At 52.5% G+C, this 23,141-nt stretch overlaps 2 pseudogenes; one reads left to right on the forward strand and one right to left on the reverse strand.

Moving 5' to 3' along the window:
* LOC134432721 (zinc finger protein 11-like) overlaps positions 1-2,286 on the forward strand; it is a 229,693-nt pseudogene extending 227,407 nt beyond the window's left edge.
* The window catches only part of LOC134432716 (uncharacterized), an 899,340-nt pseudogene that overhangs the window by 819,816 nt on the left and 56,383 nt on the right, over positions 1-23,141 (reverse strand).

Genomic DNA, 23,141 nt, shown 5'->3' on the forward strand with positions numbered 1-23,141 from the left:
GTGGCGGCTGCCGGCAGAGGCAGCCTGGAGGAGCAGAGCCCTGTGTCCCCCAGGAGCCCAAAGTGGGGAGCCCAGAGAGGGGGGAGCGGCGCCATTGGCGGGAGCCTCAAGAGCCTGGAGAGGGGCAGGGGGGACTCCTTGGAGCTGCTGCAGGCCAGAGCAGAGAATGAGGGGAGAAGGGAGCTCGGGAGCCTAAACAACCCCGGCATCCTGAAATTGGGAGAGTGAAGCAGGGGGAGCTTTTGGGATTGCTGGGACTGCCAGCAGCCTGGGCAGGGCAGACACAAGGCACAAGGGGGGCCCCGAATCCAAGCGTGACCCCCGAGCAGCTGGGACAAGGGGGAACCTCTGAAAAGCAGAGGGGAGGGACCAGGGACGGGGAACTTTTGGGAGGCTTTTTCAGGGCTGAGTCTGGGTGTTTGGGAGGTGTTTCTGGAGCCGAGATGGCCAGTGGCTTGTAGAGATGGACTCGGGCAGAGGGAACTCAACATTCTCATCCCTTTTAATCCCCAAACCAGGATTTCCCTTTGCCAACTTCTTGGAGGCTGCGAGGAAGATGCCTGGGACACTGAGGAAGGTGAGGAGGAAGTTAGTGTCTCTGGATTCTTAAAATCAGAGGGTTTTGGGAAAGCTGCAAAAGACAAGCCTCAGAGACATTAGAACTGATTTGAGCTTTGCAGCAGCCAATAGATTGGTCAGCAGAATAATTATATAAGAAGTTGAAATTAAAGAGAAATAGAACAATGGTCTGTGTGCATTAATGCTTATCTAGAATAACTCCCTAACCTGCTGAAAAGTGTATCTAGCAAGATATTGGGAAGTTCCAAGATTAATAATGGAGCTCTGTGCATTGTGTTTTAAGGCTTACAGGCAGGTATTGTATTTGAAATATGCAAGCATTGTTTTAACTGTCAATGTGCTTATAGTGCTTGGATAGAACTAATGTCAATATGCTTTTGCTTTGCATGATTGGTCAAAAACTTTTTAAAGTAAATTTTAACGTGAAGTTCTTTTTCTACTACTTGTGATATGAGCTGCTGACATTTTGCCATTGTCATAACCAAGTAATGAGACAGATGTTGGAAAATCACACAGCTCAGGAGGCATTCCCAGCAGTCCAGTCCTGTTTGTGATTTGTGCACAGCCCCGAGCTGGCGATGAGTGCCCCTTTCCCCTCTGTGCTGCTCCATCTCCCAGCCCAGCATGGCCCCAGCGGCAGCTCAGCCCTGGGGGGATCTCCTTGCCCTTGCCTGTGGCATGGAGGCAAATCCCATCCTGTCCTTGTCCTTCCTCCCCCAGAGCAGGAGCTGAGCATGGAGAGCAGGGAGGACAAATGCCCGCGGCAGAACCTGGTGGCAGAGGCCGTTTTGAGTGGCTCCACAGCGCAGGAAGCCAGCGGGGAGGAAAAGCCCCGGAGATGCCACACGAGGAGGGGCTGCAAACGCAGCTGGCGGGGATCTGAGAGGGAAAGAGCCAGCCTGGGCCGGGAAGGTGGCCGGAGATGGAGCCAGAGCTCGGAGCTGGTGCTCCATGAGCAGCTCCATGATGGGGAGAAGCCCCACACGTGCGTGGAGTGTGGGAAGAGCTTCAGGTGGAACTGCAACCTGATCATGCACCAGAGGATCCACACTGGGGAACGGCCCTATGAGTGTGGGGAGTGTGGGAAGAGCTTCAGTGTGAGCGGCAATCTGATCACGCACCAGAGGATCCACACTGGGGAGAGGCCGTACAAGTGTTCTGAGTGTGGGATGTGCTTCAGAGAGAGCTCCAGCCTGATCAGCCACCGGAGGACCCACACTGGGGAGAGGCCCTATGAGTGTTCCAAGTGTGGGAAGAGGTTCAAGACCAGCTCCCATCTCCTCCAGCACTATCGGATTCACAGAGAGGAGAGGCCCTTCCAATGCCCCGACTGCGGGAAGGGATTCAAGCGCAACTCCACCCTCATCACCCACCGGCGCATCCACACTGGGGAGAGGCCCTACGAGTGTCCCCAGTGTGGGAAGAGCTTCTCCTGGAGCTCTAACTTGACCCGACACCAGCGGAGGCACCACTAAGGGAAGCCCTGCGAGTGCCCCGAGTGTGGGCAGAGCTTCGTGCGCTGCTCCAGCTCCATCCCCCACTGGAGGAGGCACTTTGGGCACAGCCCTGGTCACTCACATTCCCTGTGATCCATGTTGAGGACACACCTGGCTGCTTCTCCTTTTGGTTTGGCCTTAATTTTCCTCTGCTTCACCTTCATCCTTTAAAAACACCCAAAACTGGATTAAATGAAGGAAATTGATCGAATATATCTGACGTTGCATAATTTCTCAGTTGTTTTAGAGGGAATTTAGGTTTTGGGGACAGGTTCTGTGTGGAGTGCTGCTGTTGCTAAGAGGCAGGAATTTGATCTCACCCTTCTTGTATTGCTAAGAACTCCCGTGACCCCAACCCCAATTCCACCTTTGGGATATCCTGTAAAAACTCCACGGCTCTGCCTTTGGCCTGTCTTCGGGTTTGGGCCTCCCATCCCCCTCCGAGGTAAATTTGGGGGTCCCATTCCCCTCCCAGCTCTATTTTGGGGTCCCGACTCTCTTTTTCCCGCTCTCTTATTTCCAATCGTTCCCCAGCCCCTTCCCCGTGTTTGGTTTTGGGTGCTCCAGGCCCCTCCTGCTCCGTTTTGGGGTCCTGACCCCATTTTGGATTAATTTGGGGTCCCCAGCCCATCCCCAGGGTCACCTTCCCCCCGCTCCCCAAATTCCGCTCCTGGCAACAGAAGAGTCATCAGCGAGACACGCTCTGATTCGCTGGAAATTACACTGCACGGACTCTGCGTAATTACTGCAGCGAGAGGCCTTGGTCTGTGCCCGGCAAGTGATGAGTCAGAGTCGGGCCGGGCGTTGATTGGCTGTAAATCGCTGGGTGGGGCCAGTGCTCTGAGTTTGCGCCCAGCAACTGGATCGTCATCAGTGCCTCGCGATGTGATTGGTTGGGATCTTTTTTGGGGTGGGGACCGGAGGAACAGGGGTTTCTTGAGGTTTATTTGGGTTCATTTAGGGTTTGTTTGGGGTTAGTTATGGACTCTTTGGGGTTTTCTTGGGTTTTACTTGGTTTATTTCTGTTTATTTGGGGTTATTTGGAATTCTTTGTGTTTATTTGGAAGTATTTTGGTTTGTTTGTGTTTATTTGGGCTTATTTGGAATTATTTGGGGTTCTTGGGAGTTATGTTGGTGTATGTGGGATTTTTTTCGGTGTACTTGAAATCATTTGGGGGTCTTTGAGTTTAATTTTGGGTTTTTTGTTTGTTTTTTTTTGGGTTATTTGGATTTGTTTGGGTTTATTTGGGTTATTTTCAGGTATTTGGAGTTTTTTGGGTGTTCTTTGGTGTTTATTTTCAGTGTTTTGCGGTTATTTAGGTTTTTTGGGGTCATGTGGGGTCAAAAAACCCGGGAATGTTTCTCCTGCAAAAATCCGGGAATTTTTCCTTAAAAATCTGAGTGTTTTTCCCCAAAAAACCGGGAAAGTCCTTTAAAAATCCCAGACTTTTCCCAGCCAATAGCAGCACGCCCCACCCCAAACCATCCAATCACCACGCTTCATCTCTCAAACTAACGAATCATGGCGCACCCCACCCCAAACCAACCAATCACCGCAGCTATTCCCTCAGGAACACCGGCCTTCCCGTGCGCGGATTCAACCAATCACCGCATGCCTCCCCACTGCCCGCCTCTCGCGCGCCCAATCAGCCAATCACCGCAGGTATCCCCTCAGCTACTCCCGCCTCTCTCGAGCTGAACCAACCAATCACGGCGCGCCTCCCCTCGGCAAAACCCGCCTCCCTCGCCCGTCTCCTGTCAATCACCGCGTCCTCTATCAAACCAACCACTCACCGGGCGTCTCCCATCAGCAACTCCCGACCTCCCCACGCGTCTCCAACCAATTGGAGCCGAGCCCAAAGCAGCGCCCCCTGACCACGGGCCGGGCATGGAGCGGGCGCCCCCTATTCTTCCCCCCACGGGACCTCCTCAGGGACCCCCTCAGGGACCCCCGGCAGCCGCCCCGGGCTTGGGCGGGTCCTGCGGGAGGCGCTGGAGAGAGCGGGGGAGGCGCTGGGAGAGGACGGGGGGCTCCGGGAGCTGCTGAGGAGGCGCAGGGATAGGTGAGGGGTCTTGGAGGGGTCATGAGGGGAATTTGGGGAGGGGTCTTGAGGATGCTTGGGGGGGATTTGGGGAGGGGTTGGGGGGAACTTGAGGATGTTTTAGCAGGGTCTGGGGTTGCTGGGGGGGCTTTGGGGGGGAATTTGGGGAGGGGTCCTCGGGGGGTGTCACTATCTGTCCTCATGGACGAGTTTCGTGATGGTTCATGGATTTGATCTCAGGGTGCAAAAAGAACTGACATGGTACAAGGGGGTTTGCAATGATAATCAAAACAAATGCACCTTTATTGAATGACCACAGCAAAATGCGATAGAGGGATTAAGGGAGAGAAAAAGACAGAGGAAGAGAGGGAATAGGGCTGCCAAACGTAGAGACAAAGTCCTTTGGTCCAGTCCAGTCGAGGATCCGCCTGTTACGTCGGGGAGATCTCGAAGTCTCTCGCTAACTCAGAGGTTTTTATTATGATAACTCTATTGGAAATTGCGAGGATGGGGAAACAGATACAATAAGGAATAGATGTAACAGGTAGTCCATGCTCTCAGTAAACGAGAGCCATTGTCTTCTTGGTCCAGCGGTCACAACCTGCAGGCAAACATCTCGCTTTGGTCAGCTTGCCTCCCCCACACACCTGCCCCGGGCTGGGGGTTTCAGTCCCAGTCCTTGGAAGGAGCAGAGGGGCCTTTTCACATGGGGGTTCCATGTCTCAGTCCTTGATGGAGAGGCTCCTTACATCTCAGTCTGTCTGTCACGGTGGTTGTAAAACAGGTGAGGGTCTTCTGTGGGGGGACCACCTGAAACTCAGGAGAAGTCCAGCCAGGCCAAGAGGTGGGACAGCTTCCAAGGCTGTTGTTGCACAAAGGGCATGGTGCCCCCTTCTTCTTCTCATTGGGCTCAGTGTAGCACACAGCAAACAGCACCTGTGAGAACAATGGCTTAGCAACGCTCTCAGGTCTCGGCACCTTTGCATGTGTAACTTTCTCCTACAAAGCCAGAGGTTTTCAGAGAGGGGGGTCTTCTATTCAGTGGTCCGCAAATGCAGATCGTGAGGCAGATGAGGGAAAATTAGGACAGACTCTCGCAAGGATCAATTTCAAGTCTTTATTGTTTCTGTTGGCTGTAGTCCAGTTGCTCGCCTGCACTGGAGGTTGTACTTGTGAAAAACGCGAATCACTTGGTTTTAGAATTTTAGAAGTTTAATAATAATAAAATTGTTATAAAAATAGTAATATAATTAGAGTAATAAAAATTTGAATAACTGAGATGTAGGACAATACAAGGCAATAAGAGCAAAGTGTTACCGAAGCTCTGGGTACCTTTTTCCGGGGAAAATAAGTCCAAACAAGGACACACATGTAAAGAGATTAACCTTTAAAAGAAATAGCCTATTGCATATTCATACAACTCATGCATGATGCCTAAATTCTATTAAAACAAAGGATTCTGTCTGGTCAGTGTCAACTTCTTCCTTTGAATGCTAATGGAGTCTTCAGGGCTGAGCAAGGTGGGAAAAACTTAGTTTCTTCTGATAATAGAGCAATAAATTCTTTTCCTGAAAGATTTATCTGTCCTGTGGCTGCTTTCTGGTGTGAATACCTCGTTCCTTTCTTTAAAAAATATCCGAGTGTTGAAGATTGCAATGCAAGATGTTTACAATTACCATCTGTATGGCAGATTATCTTTTGTCAAGTGGGCAAGTGGGCAGTTTGCCTTATCTCTCTTTGAGAGACCACATTCACACCTCCCTCTGGAGGGGACATCTGCTGATAACAGACGATTGAATGTCACTGCATGACTGATAAGAACTCTAAATCCCATTGTGAGATGCTCCGCCCAGAGGGAGGAGCCAAGCATTGCTACCCAGGTATAATCCAGAAGTTTTTGAGACACTAGCAGGGCTTTCTCCATGGGATTCCCCAGAGGAACAGCAGCTGTCTCTTCTTCCATGGGATCTTCAGAGGAAAAACACATGCTTCTCTACAGGACACCCTTGCTCCAACAGAACCACACCTGACCCTCCAGGAGCACTGCAGCCACATTTCCAATTGGACTGCTACCAACACCCCACAGGGTGTCAGGTTGGGTTCTGACTCTGTCGGTGTTGTTCTAGTATACTGCATTGTTTCTTTTATTCTTTTTTTTTTCTTTTCCCTAGTAAAGAACTGTTATTTCTTGCTCCCATATTTTTGCCTGAGAGCCTCTTAATTTAAAATTTATAGCAATCAGGAGGGGTGGGGAGGGTTTACATTCTCCATTTCAGGGGAGGCTCCTGCCTTCCTTAGCAGACTCCTGTCTTTCCAAACCAAGACCCTTGCTATCCATCAGAAGGCAGAGGCTGTTGTCCCTTCCTGGAATGATTTTTGCTCGGAAGTGATTATCTGCAGCACAAAATCACCATCCATTGTTGACTTTCACAGGGCAATGCCATTCTTACAGAGATACTGTCATGTTGCCTTGTGTGCTTCTGGCTGTTTTTCTTGCTCTCTGGATGAAAACATCAGCCCAGCGTCTGATGGCCAATGCTGCGGGTGCTGCCCGTCTGCCTGTGGCCAGCAGCTCATGTCCAAACATAAGCGGGTGCCTTCTGGGCAAGGGGATGGACTGGCACGAGCAGCCAGTTTCCCTGGTGAACCTGGCAGGAGCCTGGGCAAGTTAAGAAGATTCGGATGACCCTGGCATGAGAGAATGTGTGCTGTGTCTCTGAAGATGCTGCCAGTACTGTGAAGGAAGAGCCAAGACAAGCGCTGGAAGCAGACACATCCTGCCAATTTCTGCTCTTCCATGGACACGGAACACTCTTGTTCCCCCAGCTCCAGAACACTCGATGCAGCATCAAAAACATTCCTGCAGGAACCACCAAAGGCCAAGGGGCGTTTGGTCACTTTCCCTTCCACACCGCACGCTTGGGCAAATTGCGCAGACCAAGCAACCTTTCCCCTCTTCTCCATTGGCCTGAAGACACTGTGCACCAAGAGAAAGCTCCTGGACACCCGGGTATCCAACACAGCAATTTAATTTTCCTCGAGTGGGTGAAGGGAAAGGAAGTGCTGGCACAGGAGAGGTGTTCCCCGCAGGCTCAGGTGGCCACAGCAGACGCAGCCTCCCGGATCAGTTCTCCACAGCGCCGCGGCAGGACACTCAGCACGGACACACAGGAAAGGCCACGACTTCCAGAGATGGCGGAGTTGGTCTCGCATCCTCTGGAGCCGGGAGGAGGGAACGCTCTGTACAGCTAAAAGGATATGCAGAGCTTGAAGCGCCAGGCATGAGATGGCAGGGCTGCTGTCATCCGTCATGTCCTGAAGGGCTGCAGAGAGAGAAACAGAGGCACAGTCAGAGGCTGGATCTGTGGGGAGCTGGGCAGAGCCTCCAGCCTGGTCTGTGCCACGCAGCTCCTGGCACGGCCTGGAGGAAGCAGGAGCCAAGAAGGACAAGCTGGCAACTGCTGGCCAGGAATGCCCCCCAGGCCCCTGCAAGGTGTCTGTGCTGTGGCCTCGCTGCCCCTGGGGCGCGCAGGGAGCGGAGCCGTCGGCGGGCTTGCCAGGGAACGCAGCTGCCAGCGGCAGCCCCCGCCGAGAGCCCGCGGGCCTCACTCACCGCTGCAGATGATGCGGAACTGCGGCTGCTGCCCTGTTAGGTAGCGCCCGGCCATCCCTGGGGAACACAGAGCGTGTCCTGCCTTCAGAGCCACAGCTGCCGCCCATGGGCGCTGCCAGTCCTGAGGTCACACGCCCTGCTGGCCCGGCAGGGCTCAGCCCGGGCCCCTGGCGCATGCTGCCGCCCCAGGGCATGGCTGCCAGAGGGCGGCAGCAGCAATGCCCAAGCCAGTGGGGGCTGCACATGCCCGTGCCCTGATCCTGCTGCCGGCACAGCAGGTGAGGCCGGGGCTGAGCTGTGGCAATGGGGCGGGCTGGGGAGGGAGCCGGGCTTGGTGCTCACCCATGAACCTGACGGCCGCCTCTCGCAGGGGCTCCTGTGCGCTCCGCAGGTACGGCAGGGCCCGGCCAGGTGCTCGGCCGCTCGGCTCCTGTCCTCTGCCAGCTGCAGAGAGCGGCAGGGCATGGTGGGAAAGGGTTGATGCGGGCCCTGCCCCTTGGCCGGGCACTCCCCACGGCCGGCGCTGCTCCCCCTGCCCACAGAGCCCTGAGACCTGGCCAGCAGCTGCAAGCGCCAGGCTCGGCACGGGGCACAGGGCCCGGTGAGCCGCGGTGCCGCCCGGCAGCAGAGCCCGGCTGGCTCAGGGCTCCATTGGCACCGGCCTTGGCGCCAAAGGAGCCTGGAGAAGAGCCCACACAGCCCAGGGAAGGGAGCGGCGTGTGGGGCGCAGGCTGGTGCCCCTGCGTGCGGCACTGGGCAGGGGCCACATCTGCCAGCCCCACAGACTGGGCGCCGTGGGCAGGCGGCTGCTCCAGGGATTGGGCTGGGCATTCCAGGCTGTCCTTACCAAGCACTTGGCAAATCTCTACATTTGATCCGTCTGCAGCGGCTGCTTGAGATCCTTCCTCTTCAGGAACCTCACTGCAGAAAGCAGCGTTTCCCAAGAGGCCTGCAGAGCAGCAGAGAGCCAGAGATGGCACCGCAGCCCGGGCCACAGGACCCACATCTCTGTGCCAGGGCTGGGAGGAGGCTGGAGCCCATCAGGTGCCAGGGGGTGGGGAGACAGCTGAGCCCCCTTCCATGGGGACACCCAGGAGGCCTCACCTGTGCCACACACTGGTTCTCGTCGTGGCAGTGGAAGAAGAGTGGGAGCAGGCTCTGACTCCCAGGCTTCTTCAGGGGCTTTTCTCTACAAAGGCAATCACGTCTTGGAAGAGACGAATGGAGAGCAGCTGCATGTTGCCTTCTGATATAAGGCAAGGTGACCTGGTTTTGAGGAACAGCACGGCGACCCGACTCTCCAGGGTCACTCGGGCCAGAGAAGCACACAGCTACCAATGTGGTGGACAGTCAAAGGCCTTTATTATCTCATCTCGTGGGGTTTTATAGTCGTAGGGGTCTCTCTACATCAGAGGGGGTCTGCATTAATATCTATGGTTCGTAAGGAGTGGAAAGTTACCAGGAGTGGAAAGTTACTAGCACTACTATCGTTAGGGGGGCTACATTCCTAGTTACATTCCTAGAGCAATCGCTTATCTTAAGGGATTAGGGGAAAAGGAGTCCTGCGACTTTCCGTCACATCGCGTGATCTTCCGATCGCCTGTCCCTATCTACCACATCTCCCCCCCCCCCCTTTTTCACAAATGAATGAGGTAGTCATATACATAGGCACTGAAATGAGGTATAAGGATGTAGTTTGACAAGGAAAGGGGTTTGGTAAACCTGAGTAAGTTTTTGCCAGGCAAGTTTAGAAAATCTTGTGACTGGCAGTGTTCCCTGGTTGAATTCACAGCATTTGTTGCCGGCCTATGAAAAGGATGTTGGCCCGTTCTAGGCGGGTCTGAACGAATGAGACCAGCTTGTTCAGCAGGCATGGTCCGAAGGTAACAGCTAAAAGTAGCATTGCCAATGGACCTATTAGGGTAGAAATTAGTGTGGTTAGCCATGGTGATCGATTGAACCAGGACTCGAACCAGCCCTGTTGGGCTTCTCTGTCTTTCTGTCTCTGAGCTAGTCTGTTTTGGAGTTCTGCCATGGAGTCTCTTACAACTCCTGTGTTGTCTGCGTAGAAGCAGCACTCCTCTTTCAAGGCGGCACACAGGCCCCCTTGCTGCATGAACAGGAGGTCCAGTCCTCACCTGTTCTGCAAGACTACTTCTGAGAGTGAGGAGACTGACTTCTCTAGAAAGGAAATGGATTTCTCGATCCTTTGCAGGTCCTCATTGATGGTCATTTGCAGCTGGCACAGTCCTTGGTGTTGGGTTGCTAGGGCTGAGACACCCGTGGCCGTTCCGGCTGCTCCTAGGCCGAGCAGCATTGTGATAGTTATACCTGTTATTACTTCTCTTTTGTGGAGCCGGCTAGGTTCCTCAAAAAGGTGGTACACTTTTTCATCTGAGTGGTACAGGACCCTAGGAAAAATCAGAACTTGGACACAAAAGTCGTTAGAGTCATTGAATTTGGCAAGGACCACACAGGGACTCACTCCAGATCGCTGGCAAACCCACATCCCAGATGCGGATGGGACTACCCACTTATTGTTTTTCCTGTCGGGCTTGATAAATTTGGTGCAGACGTTGCCTTTCCGCCTAGCTAGGGTGGCATTGCCAAAGCATCTGCCTCAGCCTGTGACTTGACTCAGGGTGTTTCTTTTGCAGGGGATATCCCATCTGCACTGGTGAGGGGCACCGGCTGTGGAGTAACCTAAGGGAGTGTTTAAAGCGACTCCTTCGTAAAAGGGGGGTTTGACATCGTAACAAAGCCAGCAGGAGTCAGTTAGGTTAGGGTTGGATTCATTCAGGGATAGGTAGGTAGCTTCTAACATACGAAGGATTGGGTCTGAGTCCGACCCGGCTGAGCGGCCTATCTGAATGGCTTCCGCATGGCCGGTCGGGATATTGCTGACCTTTGTGGGCAAGGCTTTGGGGTGGGTCGCGTTTCTCCCTTTCGGTGCGCTTTTAATCACTTTGTTGGGTCTGACTGCTCGGGATGCCGATGGTTGGAGCCTGATAATTCACACATTCGCCCTCTCTTTCAACCCTTGAAGGACTACTGTCCACATTTTGCCTATGGCTCAACTAGGGTGATCTGGCTGCAAAACCGTCATGTTGTAGCCAGTGCATTTCCGAAATTTTGGGATTTTATGGCAGTTTCGATAAAAACTTCCCTGGAGGAAGACAGGTGTTTTTCAGCCGGTGGGTGCCCAGGTGAACTGTAAGAATTTTTCGGGCTCTTGTGGATCCCACCCAGGCCCTGACAGTCTGGCATCTGTAACAATGGTTTCGCAGCCTCGGTGCCCACAATGTCCCCACCCTGGGTGGTTGCTTAGCTTTTTCCTGGGTTTGAAGCTGGGCACCAGTAGGATAGGTACATGTGTGTGGCATGTGGGGAATTGGGGTCTACCTTTGGTTGTCCTGGAAACAGGTCGGTAATGTGGAGCATGAAGGATGGGGTGTTCAGTGTGGTGATTTCTTTGAGCACCTTGTCGCTACTAAGGTGTTGCATGACCCACCTGAAGGGCCGATGGGGGTAGTGGTCTGGGCTGGCTTGCCCTCTGGCGACAAGCCCCAACAGCAAAATCACACAGAAACACCATTGATGCTTGGGTCTCACTCGTGCAGGTCTCTCGGGCGCTGCCTGGCGGCTTGGTGGTCTGTCACTTTCCTCTGGAACCGGGATGTACGTGTCACGAGGACATCCCACAAGCATGTCCAGTAAACAGAAACTCGCAATTCTCATCAGTCTCATTCTGCTCGTTGTGAATGTCCGGTTTGATTGACTTAAGTGGACACCACCTGATTTTGCCGTCCTTTTTGACAGCTGCGTACCCTCGCCCCGTGAGCATCAGCCTCCAGCCCCGTTCCCATTCGCCTAACTCATTTCTAATTACAACCTGTGGGCCCTCCTCTAGCGTTCAGTCGGCCCAGTGCTTTTGAACGGGACTGTTTGTTTCATCTCCCATAGGGAATTGATTAATTGCTAGCAAGGCGGTTGCCAGTATACGTGCCTGATCTCCTGGGGGAATGGAATTGGCAAAGCCCTCTGCTTTCACCAACACTTCTAGCTTGGTTTTCAGGGTCTGATTTGCTCTCTCAACTATGGCAGGCCTGGTACTGTTATACGGGATACCTTGCACTAATGTGATGCCCCATTTTGAGGTGAATTCTTGCACTGGTTTGGAGGTGAAATTGGGACCGGTGTCAGTTTTGATCTGCTTGGGGATACCAAGCCAAGCCATGGCTGTCAGCCAGTGCTGAATTGTGGCCTTGGAGTTAGTTTTGTGGTGCTGTGTGGATATGATCGTTCCGCTATAAGTGTCCACTGTCACTGCAAGCCATGCTCGGGGCTTCAGGAGTTGACACAAGGTGAAGTCCGACTGAAGGCTTGAGACCTCTTGGGTTGACCCCACAGGTCGATAGGGGTGACTTCTGGCAATGAGGGCAAGTGGCTACCACATGTTTTGCATCCGCTGTTGAGATTTTGCATCTCTTTGCCAGTGCTTTGGCTCCGATGTGGAGTGACTCGTGCAGTTGACAAGCTTCCTGCAACGTCCACACACCTTTTTCTGCGGCGTCCACTTTGTCGTTGCCAATCTGGAAGTAGCCTTTGACTGGGTCATGGCTGTTGATGTGAATGACTGACATGGTGCCCTGTCATGAGGAGAGTGCTTCTTCCAGCATTAGGGCTGCTGCTGATGTTGACACACCTGGTCCTGCCATGGCTAGGCAGAGCCTTGCCACGAATATAGAGTCTGTTACAATGTTGAGGTGTTCATCTTGGAAGAGTCCGCATGCCAAGACCACTGCTGCTGCCTCCAGTTGTTGCACTGACAGTGTGGGGTCACACGCTTTGACGCAATGCCATTGCTCTCCTGCCTGCCACACTGCTGTTGCAGTTGAAGTCGTGGACGAAGCATCTGTGAAGACCGTTGGTCCTGGCTGCGGTCGGTCCTTGACCTTTGGCGGCATGTCCATGTCGACTGCAGTCAGCAGCTGAGTCCAGGGTGGTCTGGCAGAATAGGAGATTTCTTCTCCGAAGCCGGTGAGAGCAAGGGCTAGGTACTCTGATATTGTGGTTGACTCTGTGGTCACTTGCTTGCGGAAAGGAAGGTGGATGATTGTCGGCTCGGTTCCTAGGTGTTCAAGGCGAGTTTCCTGCCTTTCATGATGAGGTTAGTGATGCATTCGATTCCCGGGGAAAATGCACGAGCAGGTCTTCTGAGGACCACCCATTGGATTGGTCGGGACTTTTTGGAAGGTCCTTGGGCCAGTGATCCCACTCCCCCCTTTCGGTGTAAAGTGGACGTATAGGTCCAGGGGCACGGCTGCGTTCCACCTGGCAAGCGTGCCTGTGGACATCTGGCTTTCGATGAAGTCGAGGGAGCTCGTGGCTTGCGGCGTCAGCTCCTTGGGTTCCCAGGGGTGCTTTCCTTTCAGGAGGTCATATAGAGGGTCCCTGACCTGAGGAGGAATCAGGACGATGTTGCGAAGCCGCTGCAGCGATCCCACCAGGCGTTGCACATCGTGGAGCGTCTTGATGTCTCGACTGACCTTCACCTTGGGGGGGTGTCAACGTAGGAGCTTGTGATCCCTACTCCCAGGAAGGTCATGCGGGGTCCTCTCTTGATCTTTGCGCTTGCGATCTCGAAGCCGTTGGCCTGAAGGGTTTCCGTGATTGTGGACACCAGGTGATCTACTTGGCTTGCTGATGGTGCTGTGACTAGGATGTCGTCCATGTACTGGATGATGTTTGCGGTGGGGTAGAAGTGTCGGACTGGTGTCAGTGCTTTGTCCACGGTGATTTGGCATATGACAGGGCTGTCCACAAGGCCCTGTGGCAATACTCACTATTGGAAGCGGAGGTTGGCCGCTCACCATTTCGAACCACCATGGAAAAGGCGAATCATTCTCTGTCCTTAGGGTGCAGGGGTATTGAAAAGAAACAGTCCTTCATGTCCAGTACTGCGCATGGCTTTCCTGCGGGGATGGCTGAGTTCGTGGGTAGCAGTGTCTGGACTGGACCCATGGGTCGGATCGTCTTGTTCACTTCTCTCAGGTCGTGGATGAGGCGATAGCCTTCTCCGGACCTTTTGGGGATCACGAATACAGGGGTGTTCCATAGGCTGATGGAGGGTTCTATGTGACCCTTTTGCAGTTCGCGGTCAATCAGGTCCAGCAAGGTTGCCGCTCGAGGCTCTGTCAGGGGCCACTGCTCAACCCATATGAGGTCTGATGATTTCCAAGTCAATTTGATTGGCAGTGGAGGGCGGAGGGTGTACGGCAGTGGCGCTCAGGATAAATTTGTAATCCTGAATCCTAGCATGGAAAGAACGCCCCTTCCTAACGGGGGTGGAGAATTTTGCAAAATGTAGGGGTAGATCGCTACTGTCTCTTCTGGTCCCTTTATCGTGTGAAGTGTTATAGCCACCAGCTGGGTGCTTTTCCATTCCCGGGACCACCCTCCCACTCCGTTCACTGGAGGGACTTCTTTGAATTGCCAATGTCCGGGCCAATGTGCTTGGGGAAAAATCGTGCAGTCTGATCCCGTGTCCGCCCAAAACTGAAAGCCTATGACCTGGGGATCCTAAGTGCCGTAAAGGCAGCTTGTCCCCCACACCATCAGGGGTTCTTTCCCTATTTTTATGGCCAAGGCCACCTAGGGGTCCCGCTCTGGGGTGTCCCCTGCTGGTCTTGTGACACCGGCGCGGCTTGTGGCGGTGGGGGGTGCAAAGGTGTTACTGGTGGTGCTGCATAACTCTGCCATTGCACTGTAGGTGGGGATGCGAAATTGACTGTTCCCTGTGGGGGCATGGGGTATGAGGGTCCCCTGCCCCACTGGGGGTTGCTGTAGCTGGGCTGCTGCATATTCCAGGTGGGAGGAGGCTGGATATGGCCCGGCTGCCCCCTCCCTCTCCCGTTTCCCTGCGGTCTGGATCTGCATTCCTTAGCTAAATGCCCCTTCCTTCCACACACCCAGCACGGTCCCCTAAGTCCCCCTTGGCGTGGTTGAGCAGCTGCTGATAGGTGTCTTGGCTGAGGGCAGTTTACTGCCAAGTGGCCTGCCTGGCCACACTTAAGGCACGCCATCACACTGGTTATTGCAGTGTGAACTGCTGCTTGGATGGGAGCTAGATGTTCCTCCTTTGCAACGTGTCTATCATGGCTGCTATATTAGACCCCTGTGGCAGTGATCTTAAAATGTCCTTGGTGGCTGAGTTGCATTGCTGGCGTAGGCACTCTGCCAGCAGCGGACCCTCAGCCTCTGAGGGCAACGCAGAGGAATCTAATGCGGCCTGAAGCCTGTCCACAAACTGAGTGAAGCTCTCACTCTCACTCTGTTTTATGGAAGACCATGTGGAGGGTTTGGCTACTACTTTGGAAGCATCACGGATGGCTTCTTGGGCAGCATGGGTTGTTGTCATGATCTCATGGGCCCGCAAGCCCTCAGCCTGCGCCTGGGGGGTGGTCATAGTGGGGTCTGTTCCCATTAGCCTCTGTATGCTGGAGCCGTGCAGTGGATGGTCAGCTCCTGTTACTAAGGCTAGCTGCTTCGTGCAATTGTCTTCCCACTCTTGTTTAAAAACAATCATCCCTGCCCCATCAAAAATCATCCTACACGTCTGCTTAATATCAAAGGGAAGCATGTCGTCCCCTCCAAAAAGGCTATCAATGAGTGTGGAAACCATGGCAGAATTAATTCCCTTGTCCGCAATCGCTTTAACAATTGCCTGCACATCTTTTGGGTTTACGGGGGAATTGGTTCTTTGGTTTCCATCTGCCCCCCCCACATGCACCAGGAACACCAGTGTCGCAGACGGGACCCATTCCGTGTAAGCCATTTTTATTTTCCGCCAGTCTGTAAGTGGGGTTCGGCCTTTCCCTGATATCCCCTTCAACCACGTGGGAGCACTGTGACTAGTGACCTTACATGCCGCTGCTCTCTCTCTATTAAAGCTTGAATCTGAATCGGAATCCTCCGATTCCCTCTCGAGCTCAGAGCTCGAATCCGAGTCCAAGCCAGAAGTCGACTGTCCAGATGTTTCCGGGCTGCTCTGCCTTTTTCTCGGGCTCCGACCCTGCCCCTTCCTGCGGGGGTCGGGCCGTTCCCTCTCCCTGGGGTCCCCCCGCCTAACCTGCTGGGGGAGGTCCTTGCCCTATAAGGACCTAATTTGAATAGAGCGCTCTGATTGGTCTTACGCTCCTCCGTGGGGGCTGCCCCTTCTCCCCGCTCGCCCGCGCATGAGTTGTTAAGCAGGCTGACTGCATTTCCCCCCCCCGCCTCCTCCTTTCCGCCCTGACCCCGCGACTCGGCGCCATTTTCAAACACATGTGGTGGGGGGGCGTTTTTACCTACGGACCCTACGGGGTCCGACAATCCGGCCGTGTTACGCGCCTCCTCTGCGAGCCCCTGCCAGAACGCCCGCATGTTTTCCCCCCCTCCGATGGTGAGTCTGCTCGCTGAGGGGGTTCTGGCGATCATGCCTCCGCGCACTCACCTGGGCCAAAACCCTCCGTGGTCTGTGTTGCTGTGCCCACCCTGAGCTGCAGCGTGGCCAATAAACAGTTTTGTGCGGCTTTCCAAGTTTCTTGCTCTTGTCGAGCTTTTTGCAGAGCCTGGATAACTCTGCCCCACGACTTTAGGGCTTTCCCTGAGCCCGAGGACATAGTGTCATCCGCCAGAGCTTTTGTACAATTATCCCACACCCCCAAATGTAGGATATCCACAGGGCTTTCTATAGCCCCAAGCTTAATCAATCTTGGCAATGCGAGAGTTAAATCCCTAAGTTTACATTCTATACCCCATTGTGCATGCATCTCTGTTACGACCTTCGCTATGGCTTCCATGGTCCACGCTGGTCCGGAGGCGTCCCTCCCGCTCTGGTCAGACCTGCTGCCGCAGCCGTCGTCCTCTTTCCAGGAGAATCCCCGTTCCCCGGGCGCAAGTCGCTTCCCGGGTGCCGGCACCAAAATGTTGCCTTCTGGAGCAAGGCAGGCGACCTGGTTCTGAGGATCAGCACGATGGCACACTCTCCAGGGCCATTCGGGCCAATGACACACGCAGACACTAATATGGTGGATGGTCAAAAGGCGTTTATTACTTCTTCTCATGGGGTCTTATAGTCTAAGGGGTCTCTACGTCAAAAGGGGGATTGTCCTTCTTATCTATGGTTAGTAGGGAATGGAAAAGTACTGGGTAAGGAGTGGAAAGTTACTGGCATTACTGTTAGTGGGGCAACATTCCTACTGTTAGTGGGGCTACATTCCTAGGGTAATCTCTTATCTTAGAGGAACAAAGGGTCCTGGTTTTCCGTGACATCGCGTGATCTTCCGCAGCGCCTTCTCCCTATCTACCACAGGTGGGCTCTCCCCTGCCGAGGAGGGCAATGCCTCTGCCAGGTGCTTGTGGCCGAGCCCGTGCCCTGGTTGCTTGGGCCCCCTTGGGCCCTGGGGTTGATCCCTCAGGGGCTGTAGGAACTGTGTCCTGGCCTGTGCCTTCAGCTTGGCCTTTTGCTGCTCCCTTCTTGCATTCACCTGCTGTGCCTTTGTGCCCAAGTGCTGCAGGGCCTTCTTGTGCCCCTCCTGCAGCACCCCTCATTGCCTGCGGGTGCTTGTCTTGCTTTACAAGAGAGGTGTCTGCTCAGGAAGGCAGAAAAAGCCTCTCTTGGAATGCAGAATGCAAACCCCCTCCCTCTTAATTTCTAGACTAGTGAAATCAAGGGACTATCAGGCAAAGATATGGGAATAGGAACAACAGTTCTTTACTAGTGTGTATAATAAAGCAAACAAACACCAACAGCTGCGGCACTGACAGCAAACAGAGCCCGGACCCAGTCCCGGCCTTTGGGTGATGGCGCTTTCCACTTGGGTGCAGTTCCAGGCACGGCCGGCAGGGGCGCTGGTGGCTCCCGTGGGGCAGGGCAGCGCATCCCTCCCATGGGAACCTCTCTGAACGGAAATAGAGAAATCCCTTCAGCTAACTCTTTCACTTTTTTACCTTCTATAGCCTTTCTCGTGTGTTTTGAGAAAGAATTTGGAGAGGGCTGCCTTTTAACTGAGCTCCTAGTGTTTCGATAAGGTGCTTCCTGTAAAGCAAGACAGTTTTCCTGAACAGCCGGAGCTGTGGTTACCAAGGGGCCGTAACTCAGAGCAGGACGGGGTCAGGGGAGGATATCCCGCTGAGGCTCGGTGGGAGTGTGGGCAGGGTCTGCTGCCGGAATCGGCAGAGGGGGATGTTCCTATGGAGCCCGAGGCAGAGCGTGGGTAGCCCCCACATGGCTGATGGCGGCTGATCTGGCAGCTGCCGGCAGAGCAAAGGCAGGTGGGAGAGCCCGGCAGCAGCGGCGGTGCCCAGCGCAGGTGGCACGGGCAGGGCAGCCGGGGATGGGATGGCTGGGACCTCCCCTGGGTGCGGTTTGGCGCGGTGACCTCAGAGCAGGCGGCAGGACAGAGCAACTCCCATCTTCCCCAGCATGGCCGGCAGAGCGGCCGCGGGCCAGGCAGTGGGAGCAGGGCACACAAATTGAGCGACAGCGCTGGGGCAGGTGGAGCTGCCCTGGGCAGTGAGGCCGCACCTGGGATGGAAACCGGGGCGGGCGGAGCTGAGGCGGGCAGCGAGCCGGGACCCGGGACAGGCGCCTGGGCCGCGAACAGAGGGGGCAAGACCTGCAGAGGATCCCACTCTCTGATTTTTCCTCTTGTTCCCTTCCCTTTCATTTCCCCTTTTACTTTTCTTGGTTTTTTTTCTCGGGGCTTTCTGATACTTTAAAGGTTTTTATTCTCCTGAAATCTCCTGTCTAACATATGGCATATTCTCTTTCTTCTAGATTAAATGTGTTTTTTTACAAATAAATCCAGAGCCTAGCAAATCTAAACTTCTGCTTGTATACTTTGAAATCGTCAATGAGCTAACTCATGACCTCCTAATGTTGTTTGTCTCATCATCTTTTTATTTATCCTTTGGCAAATTAAGCATCTTTCAGTTACTTGTTTGCAAATCCAAAAATCCCAATGCACCCATAGTTCCTAAAAAAATGATCACACAAAGCTTGAGTGCCCCAGTGCATTTTCTGATGCCTGTCTTCTAATATTTTCTTAGAAGCACATTTTATTAAGTAATTGTCTTCCATCATGAAGTTTCCATATCCCTGATTTATCTTGTTCACTTCCTGTCTTGTTTAAGTCTTTTTTCTCAGCTTAAACTTTGGAATTTCCGGTTTTTCCTCATTTGGAGTTAATATTAACATAACTCTTTCAACTCCATTTTCTGCTGCATCCTTAGCTTTGTGATCTGCCATATTATTTCCTCTTATTTCTGGGGTGTTTCCCTTTTGGAGTTCCCTTATATGCACTATAGCTATCTCTTTTAGGTAATTGTAATGCCTCTAAAACCTCTAAAATAAGTTCCTCATGTACTAGTCCTTTTCTTCTTGAATTAAGTAGTCTTTTCCCTTTCCAAATTTTTTAAAAGTATGTACTACTCTAAAGGCATACCTTGAATCAGTATATATAGTTCCTTTATTTTGTCTTAAATATTCTAGTGCTCTTTTTAAAGTATATAATTCACAAGTTTGAGCTTACTAGTTTAAGGTTAATTTCCCTTTTTCCATAGTTTGCATGTTTTCCCCATCGACTACTGTATACCCTGTATTTTCTCCTTTTGCAAGGAGTTGTATCTCTATTTTTTTTTCTTTTTTTTCCCTGCATCCAACTTACTGGTTTTCTGTCTCATTTTTCAAGATCTTATCTATTCATCTTCTGCCTCTGTTTTTCACATTCATTAACAACCTAAATACCACTTTTCTTTCAACTACACACACAAAAATAAAAATCTTTTTTCTCACACTAATTTCACTACAATACACCTCCCTCCAAGGAAATATAGTGAAGCTTAAAATACGGAATCTACATTACCTATACTTTCATTCATCTACATTCACTCACTTTTATTTCTCATTCACTTCCACATATTCTTTCCCACCCTCAGGACACAGAGTGGATCCCTGTTGACAGAGAATCGCGGGTCCCTTTGGCCGCCCCTCACCTTGGGGTGGCCTCTGGGTCTCAGTATCTCCAGGCCTCCTGGGAGGGCCCTGACTCTGCTGCCTCCGGTGCCGTTCACCCGTGAGGCTGATTTGTGTGTCACTCACTCTCTTTAGCCACGGCCCCCTCACACGCCCTGGGGACAATGGCCCCTTTGCAGGTCACCTGTACCTTATGCCACAGCCCCCCCACACGCCCAGGAGAACAATGGCTTATTTGTGGGTCACACACTTCTCTTTCCACAGCCCCCCCCTTCCCACCCACCATGGAAGCTGAGGCTGATTTTGTGTGTGACTCACTCTCACACACAACAAGACAACAATAAGGTACCTTCTGTTATAAATGATCAAATCGAGAGCCAAACTTATAAGAAAATTTAGCAAAGATTTATTAATTTGTCTGTGAGACTGAAGTTCGGTTGTCAAAACACCACGGCCGAGGGTCAGCGTCGAGCCCGGGTTCGGTGCTGGGTGAACACGGATCTGACCTCCGAATGTCAGAGTCTCCCCCTGTTCACAAATGCTGCCTGACACAGCGAGTTCTTTTACAGTTTAGTCTGCTCAAGGCAGAGATGACCGAATGTTCTTTGTGTCTCTTCCCATGCATAACCATGTCTTTACCTGAGCAGAGGTGGACAAAGACTCAGTCCCGGTGTCTGATGTTGTCAGTAGACTCTGGGGAAGTCAGCATTCACTTGTATCAGGGTGGCGCTGTGGATCATTGTGGTAGCTGTAATCGATGAGGCAATAATCACTCTTGGCTGGACCTGGTGACTCGGGGAAGCCAGCGATTATCACCCTGGAAGCTTCTATTCTTTCATTGAAAACCCTGATGTTTATCTCAACCAAGTCCAGGAACTGGATGTATATGAATAAGACACTGCTCCTGGCCAGGATGGTCAAAAGACATAATGTGGATTTTACAATATTTTACACATTAATAGCTTTAATTATCTCTACCATACACTTTCACATCACCTATTAGAACTTTAGGTGCTCCTTGCAAGTCCCCGTGCTCTTGGATATCCCTCAACCCAGCTGCGCTGTCCAACCCCAGATGCTCTTGAGCATATCCTCAATCCGGCAGAATTTTGCTCAACCGTGGATGCTCTTGGAATGTTTATTCCTCAACCCAGCAGGTTTTAATTTTGGATGCTTTTGGGCTCTCTTATCCCTCAATCCAGCAGAATTTTTAGGAGCCCCTTTTCTCCCGTTTCCTAGTGGATTGGGCTCGGAAACTCCTCTGCTCCCTTCCTCCGAGGGGTCCAGCTCCTCTCTGAGACCCAGTCCCAGTTACCCCGGGGGATTCTCTCACTCCTCTTATCACTCACTGTGTCTCTTTACTGGCTGCTTCCCTCGAGGAAAGTTGGAAACGCAGCGTGGGAAACTCCAGCACTCACTTGGCAGGTCTGGGACAACCAGCCCTCGTCTCATTCACAGCCCAAAGCAGAGAATGAGGGGAGAAGGGAGCCCGGGAGTCCAAAAAGCCCTGGCATCCCGAAATGGGGAGAGCGAAGCGGGGGGAGCTTTTGGCTTTGGTGGGACTGCCAGCAGCCTGGGCAGGGCAGCCAACGACAAGAAGGGGGACCCCCAATCCAAGCGTGACACGCAACAGCTGGGACAGGGGGAACCTCTGAACACCAGAGGGGAGGAACCAGGGACGGGGAACACCTGGGAGGCTTTTTCAGGGCTGAATCTTGGTGTTTGGGAGGTTTTTCTGGAGCCCTGATGGCCAGTGACTTTTAGAGATGGACTTGGGCAGAGGGACCTTCAAACTCAATGTGTGTTGGGGAAGATGAAACAGGAAAGCCTTATAAATACGATTGTCTGGCAAAAGATTTTGTGAACATAAAAAGTATAAGGAAGATTAAAATGATAGCAAGCTTTGAGATACCTCAGTTAGTGAACAACTGGAAAACAATGGTGTGGCTCAACTGAAGGTAATCCCCTTTTAAAGAAACAATTCCCTCTGCTTGCAGACAGATCCAAGGGTCAGTATTGGAAAAAGGCTCCCAATATTACCAGTTAGATTGTGCCTGGGCCAGTCTGACGCTCGCTGCTGGGCCAAAGGCAGCAACTGCGGTGTATCACTCCAGAGATACCTTGGCTTGCTGGTGGTTGCAACTGGGCACTGAACAAGTCCAGGCTTCTTAGGAACCCCGTTTACCTCAGGAGGAATAGCTTCAGGCGATGGTGAAGAGAAAAAGGAGAGGATTCTGCTGGAGGGTTTAATGTCCAGAGGTTTATTCCATGGTTACAGAGGTCTGAACGTGAGCAACTGCTCCAACAGAATCTCGGCTGCATGGTCTGATCACCTTTTTAAGCTCAGGGACAGGGGAAGGGGAGGTACAGGTGAGCCACCAACCAGGTGAGAGGGGCAGGGTCTCAGGGGAAGATGACACCCAGAAAGGCCAATGACCTCTGGGCATGGGGGCATCCTTTGAACTTGACGAACCACACGACGCGTTGCTGGAATGTTAAGCCTGATTGACAGGACTCACTCAGCATGGGGGCAAGGGGGAATGGAGAGAGGCATAGGCACACTTGGGGAAATGACCTGGAAGGCCAAAATGGGACATTACAGCACACCACAACATCTCCCCCTAGTTTTGTTTAAAAAGAAGAGGACTGTGTTTGTGGTGCTGAATGATTGCAAAACCATGGTTGGTAAATCAGATCTTCCTCTACAGGAGGGTCAGTGTTTTCCACTGAGGCTTCTAGGTCATCCATTGGAGCACTGAGGGCTTCCAAATGGTAGACCTCAGGAGGGGGAGATGAGTTTGAAATTAACTTGAGAACCATGCGTTTGATTAGTCCAAAAACAATGCTAACAACTACACAACTATAGAAAAACAAACAGCACTAAAACACAGTTTTCAGAATAGATCTCAACCAGCCCGAGAGTCCCCAGCCTTTGAACGGTCCATTCAGCTAGTTGTCAGTTTCTCTGTTGATGGCCGAGAGCCTTTGTCAAGGTAGTCCATATGTGGTTTGGGCGGAGGCACTATGCAGGAGATCACAGGTGGGATGATCACGAGTAGGACGAGAAGCAGGCTCGGTCTCGTGGCATCTCGAGGCTACACACGAACAGTGGGATCTAAACTGGTACAAAAACTTGAAACAAACATATATTATAAACTATTCCAGATAGGAGGCTTAAATGGAATTTCCTCCAGAGAAAGCGTGCGGCGTTTTCTTCTCCAGGCAGCATGAGCAACCTGGGGTGCTTCTGTAGATTTCTCTGAGACCTTGGGAACATAGGGTTTTACCCATTTGGAAGGAACCCACCTTAAACCAGAGGGGGTGGACACACAGGTGTATCCACGTCCCCAAGTAACCAATTTGTAAGGTCCCACCATTTTCCAAGTCTCAGG

The sequence above is a fragment of the Melospiza melodia genome (genome assembly GCF_035770615.1).
Source record: "Melospiza melodia melodia isolate bMelMel2 chromosome 7 unlocalized genomic scaffold, bMelMel2.pri SUPER_7_unloc_1, whole genome shotgun sequence".
Taxonomy (NCBI): Eukaryota; Metazoa; Chordata; class Aves; order Passeriformes; family Passerellidae; genus Melospiza; species Melospiza melodia.